Genomic DNA, 6,348 nt, shown 5'->3' with positions numbered 1-6,348 from the left:
ATTTTTTGAGATTATTTAGTTTTAACTATAAGAATTTTATTTTACTCTTACCCGCGGCTTCGCTCGCATTGAATTTTTTTGTAATAAAAAGTATTCTATGATACTTCTAATAATTCCAACAATATGTGTACAAAGTTTCATGATGATCGGTTGAGTAGTTTTCTCGTGAAAGCGTAACAAACAAACGTACATTCATATTTATAATATTAAGTAGGGATTCCAAAAAGCGAAAATGATACAAAAATATTATAGTATAAAATTTATGAATTTATCTGTCCTTAAGCTTAAGGAATGTGTCTATCCTTTCTCTACCTTGACAAATTATTTAAAAATTATGTTATTCCATAAAAACGTAAACAACAATTGTACACACACAAAACCGGGAACAAAATGTATATTTATTATGAATTAAACATGATAAACGTTCAAAAATGAATAAATGAACGGCTTCTTAGAATAGTCATGGCCATAAAGCGAGCATGTGGTGTTCGTCCTTTAATAATTGTAATGATTCATTTGTATCTCAAAAGCCTTGCTATGGTCAACAGCTCACTTTTTATTCTATAAGCTATGACTGTACCTGCGACAAAAATCGCAATTTAAAATATCAGTAGTATTACATACAACACATTTAAATATTGTATCACCATAGCTATATAAAATAAATACTGGTAATAAATTACGTTACTGCTGTAAAAAAAAAAAATAATAAGAAATTGACAAATTACCAAAAAAAAAAAAACATAGCAAAAACTTATCAGCTATCAAAATTGATTAAATAAATAGAATCGCCTCTAAATTTAAAATCGAATAAATATTTACTTCTTTTTGGTCCATTAGTTACTTTTTATTAATAACTCATAATTAGTTACGATTTTAAAACATAAAATTGCCATTTTATAATTGGCAACACTTTAAATGTGCTATTAAGAGTATTAAAACATCTATTAATTAAAATTTACATATTAATGTATTCGAGGACCACAAAGTCCACATTTAACTTGATTAAAGCTATTAGAACTAGAAATAAATTAACTGTAAAACAAAATTAGAAACTAATTTTTTATAAATTTATATAACAAACTAGACTACTGTCGCAGTTTTGCTCGTTTTTATAGTTACTACTACAAAATTCTATGATTTTACAGCCTAGGTACATTATATACCAATATAGAAATTCATGAATATACAAGAAAACTAGTCTCACTCGCTTTTATAGATTTTAACCACAGACTACAGTAAAAAAGATCTTTTTTACTATAGCCTGTGATTTTAACTCCTAGTCTCCCGTGTCTTAAAGCGTGTTGTTTTAGGGCTATGTGTATTACAGCCTATATCCGAATAACTTGAATTGAATAAGATTGAGTTATAATAATGTTAGAATTTTTAAATATAAATTTTATTGTGCCCTGGCAGGGTTTTTGTTTGAACCTGAACATTGTTATGTTATACCTATGTAGAAGACCTTTGTCACAACAATAAATGAATCGAAATTATAAAAGAAACTAAAATCATTCAAAACCAGGTTAATAGATTCTATGATTAGTGATCTGTGATGATTATTGTATTCAAACAAATATATCCTATTCATAATATTATAATATAGATGTTATAAATACAGCAATAAAATGTAATTAACACAATTAAATAAATATGTTGATATACAACGAGACGCCGTGGCGCTGGCAGGCTAAGTGCTAGTTTAGATAACGATTACTTTATAATAACTATTTGTGTTCTTTTATTTATATTAAATATTTATAATATGCCAACCGAAAAAAATACAAAACATACAATTAATGAAAAAGAAAAGGTAAGAAAGACTGCTTACATATTATGTATCATAAAACTTGATGTCAAGAAGATTTGAAATACATTAAAACAAATGATTTTTTTAAATTACTTTTAAATATATCTCTTATAAACAATACACCACCTCGAGACCATTAAAGGTATACATATTTTTAAAATAAAATTTGAAAAATAATCAGTGAAATTCTATTAACCTAACAATTAATTATAATTTAAAACAAATAATAACAAGCTAACGAAAATGAAATGTTTGGTAGACTATTTCGTAAATATTTTGCCGTAATCTAATGAAGTAATCATTTAATGACGTCCTTCAGAAAAAAAATTGTAATGCAAAAGTAAAACCCGTTATATCACGATGAAAGATGAAAGACAAGACCTCTATTTACTGACGCGACAGTGTTTACGACGTTAATCATGCAGCTGTGAAGTCCAATATTCTAATGACAAACAATATTCGATCTTTGAAAAATAAATTCCAATATATTGAAGATTTACATGAAAAATGAAGCTTTACATGAAAAATATTATAAGCAATCGTGATTTTTGTATCAAATAGTACGTGAATCACGAGTTGTTGAATTGATTCAAATGGATTATACAAGTATTTCGATGTAAATATTAAATTTAAACCTAAAACAATAAAAACATAACACAACATAATTTACATGACAATATTATGATGACTTCACCACGCATTCATTAAAGCCACTATGCGAGTTAATACGAACAATTAGTTAAAACATGCTACAAACATACGTAACGCTTTAGAGTTAAATATATAAAGTCTATTAATAAAAAGTTGGCAACTATAAAGATATACACAACAGATTATTACAATTCCATCCGAGCTCCGGACATAAGGTAAATAAACACAATGATGCACTATTCATTAATGGATACGATGCTCTTCCGCGGCTTATAATAAAAATAAACTTATAACAGACCGGATGGTTAAGTGAAACCGTAAGTGTATGCGATCATTCGTAATCTAAACACACGCCCGATGTACACTGACACGCGATAGTAAACAAACAGCACCATTGAGCACGTACAATTAATAACTTACTAATATTAAAATAAAATTAAATAATACTCACAGCCCGGCGATATTCCGTTCTCCTTCATCGCGCAGCGGAACGGATAATAAGTGCCTGGCAGCACCTTGCCGTACATTGTCCTATCCATGTTGGGCCAATAGCGATGCTGATTTATGAATCAGGCACCCACGGATACGACACTACGGTTAGCGCACCATAATCACAGCCTACACTCGATCAGAGTAAACAAATATTTGTGTGCAATCCAGGAATCACCTACTCCCACTAGCCAGGCGAGACTGATAATAAGCCAATGTATAAAAATTCGACCCTATCACAAGGACACGGACTGACGTAATTGTAATGATAAAGTAAACGATAAAGTAAATTATATCTATGTACTCGTACTAGCTGTCGATAAGCGATACGCGGTACACGATAACCGAGCCGCAATGTCAGGAGGGCGAGGTCGCGACGGTGAGGCTAGGTGTGCAGCGAGCAGAGTATTCGTCAACGCGTCCCAATCACAACTAAAGTATAGTAGAGATGCGAGCGACGCCGGCGCCGGCGCACAGTACTCCAGCCCTCCGACTGGATATTATTTATAAGAGAACACGATCAAAAACCCAAAAAACGATTGCAATCGTTAAAATTTATTACCTTTTATTACACCGATCGTTTTTTATACGGTCGAATCGACCACTCTAAACGCTTCGCCGTAAAAAATATATAGTACTCAACAAATTAGTTCAGACGTCCCTTATTAATACTTTAACGGCACATTTGTATGATATGTGATGGTTATAATTAATTTAGTTCCAGCGGGGACGGTAAGGAGTAATCAACGACGTTTATGAGAAGTCATTTAGGCGAGCGATAGATCAAAGTGCCGTCCGTGGCTTTCGTTCTAACGAGCATCGTCGCATCGTAAAAGGAGAAATGTGACGGAGTGAGAGTGACGTGCGGAAGCTTCGCGAGTGACTCGTGCGCGTCGTGTAGCCGGATGTGTTCGACACGGTGAGACTTGCTGACGATGAGAACCGTGAAATTAAGGGTTCGACGAAGATATAACGAGAAATGTACATACGGGAATTATATAACTCTTAAACATTTGTTCTTTTAATAAAATAAAAAGACTACATATTTTTTTAATCGCAATGCATATTATAATTGTATATATTTTTTAAATGATCTAGAGAAATATTTTTAAAAGAATATTATTCTATAAATGAGTTGTAAGCAAAATCCCATTAGAACTTTAAATGTTTATGAAGCATTCTAAGGAATCAATAAATTCTTAAACATACAAATAATAGATAAAACTGATACATTCAACGCAACCATTTAAAAATAAATACATAAAATAAAACTTCCATACTTTATCAGATCTTTACGACAGTGGGCCGACGAACTAAATTAGAATTTACCGGCTAGAGAATTTATGATTAGGAACCTTACCACACCAGCTGTAGAATACGACGAGGAGGTAGAATTATAAGAATTCCTTTCGAACATTTACCACATACCATGTTTGATATTGAAGGACATCATGGGATTATATACATAGCTTGACATTTTTACTTCGACTCAAAAGACTTTAACACATCTGTTTTTCAACTAAAAAATAATTAAAATATGTTGTCTTTTTCTTCTTTTTCTTGTAATTCGTAAATTCGTATGTTATTGCGTTATTTATGTGAGGTTAGGTATTATTAGCGCAGGTGCATTGAAATCTGTTCATTGAAAATGATAATTCAATTTAATTGAAGTAGGCTTCAAAAGCACTGTTGTATTGTCATTTTACTAATTAGATTGATTCGATAAAAACTGTACACCATCATATATACCATCTACATATATATATACAATTTCCTCTGTCCAAAGGTTGCCTGGAAGAGATCGTTCATTTTTGTAATTTTTCTCATTCTTTGTGTACAATAAAGTTTTTATTATTATTAATATTAAATTAAAACTTCATTGATTTTTAATAAATTAACTTTAGTCGAATGTGAAGGTTACAGCTATGGATTGTACTTGTTGCGTCGGCGGTTACGGGTTCGATCCCCGCTCATGACAAACACTTGTATTGGCTCCCCACCGTGCCTCGGAGAGCACGTTAAGCCGTCGGTCCCGGTTGTTATCATGTACACCTGTTAGCGATCGTTACTCATAGTAGGGAATATATCCGCCAACCCGCATTGGAGCAGCGTGGTGGATTAAGCTCTGATCCTTCTCCTACATGGGGAAAGAGGCCTATGGCCAGTAGTGGGATATTACAGGCTGAAGCGAATGTGAAGGTACAACTGATTGAAAATGTAGTTTCTGTTGAGAAGAATCAGCAGGAATCTTTTCAATTTGTGTGAATTGGAATTTGTCATTCATATAAAAATCGAGTTGATAAAAAAAGTTATTTTTTCCATACAACAACATGACGGACAAATTTTTACGCCTAACAGTTAATGTGCAAATAATAATATCAGTCTCGTAGCGGTCTCGAACATGTTATTATTTAAATATGTTAACAAGTTCATGCAAATAACGACTGGGTGTTGTCTTTGAGCCAGTGATATTGAATATTTTAAATCTATCTAACTAACAGGTATTCCGTTGATACTATTTTAGAAAATAACTAGTTTTCTTTAATATTTATATTATTTAAATATTCTTTTACTGCAAGCATTATTAAACATGCGAACAAAGTATACCAATTTATTTATTTTACTTTATTACACGAGTATAAAGAATAAGTTGCACAACAGGCGAACTGACAGCAATATAGTCTTATCTACCAGTCAAACTTAAGACGTATGAGGATAATATTGAAAAAACGAAAAAACAAAAAAATTAAAGATAACTTATAAAATATTGTGATCACGTAAAGAATTAAATCAAACAATATTTTAAATTCGGAACACCGACAAACACATTACGAGTTTATAACAAAAAAATGTTTAGGAAGTAAAAAAACCCCAAAGCGTTTGAAATAAAAATCAACAGATTCAACTTTAACGATTACCATCGTGTGCGTAACTAATTAAATCGACATTTCGAAAATTAACGATGAGTCTGTTTTTACGACGCATCTATTGTTCGTTGGCACTAATAAGGAAGTCAATATTTGTTCTGGACCCGGAGCCGGCGGTGCTAACACAACCCACTTACGTAGCAAATGGGAAAATGGGCACGAGATGAATGCAATTTTCACCTATGCTATTTGAATTGCTAAATTATACAGATCCACAGATAAAATCGAACTAAAATTACTGTCACGAAAATATTTTTGTTATAGCAAGCATAATAAAGACGACAGTATCGAAATTAATATAAATGAATTTAAGTTAATTGTTAATATAGAAAGATTCGTTCGTACCTTTATTTTTAATGACAGTGACAGTGACATACATGAAAAAAAATTAATCAAAATAACTAAATACTTACTTTAACTTAACACGTTTTATGTTAATGACAAGTCAAACAGATCATAAATCAATAAATC

The 6,348-nt window shown here is 31.5% G+C and overlaps 1 long non-coding RNA gene across 1 annotated transcript; it reads right to left on the bottom strand.

Annotated features, from left to right (window-relative positions):
* Positions 1-378: 378 nt before the first annotated feature.
* Positions 379-2,960, bottom strand: LOC123653708. Its single transcript, XR_006743143.1, has 2 exons — positions 2,913-2,960; positions 379-580 (listed from the first exon to the last, which is right to left on the bottom strand). It is a non-coding gene; the product is annotated as an uncharacterized LOC123653708 (long non-coding RNA).
* Positions 2,961-6,348: the final 3,388 nt, after the last annotated feature.

The sequence above is a fragment of the Melitaea cinxia genome, chromosome 5 (assembly GCF_905220565.1).
Source record: "Melitaea cinxia chromosome 5, ilMelCinx1.1, whole genome shotgun sequence".
In the NCBI taxonomy this organism is placed as follows: Eukaryota; Metazoa; Arthropoda; class Insecta; order Lepidoptera; family Nymphalidae; genus Melitaea; species Melitaea cinxia.
This window is presented reverse-complemented; position numbering and strand designations above follow the sequence as displayed.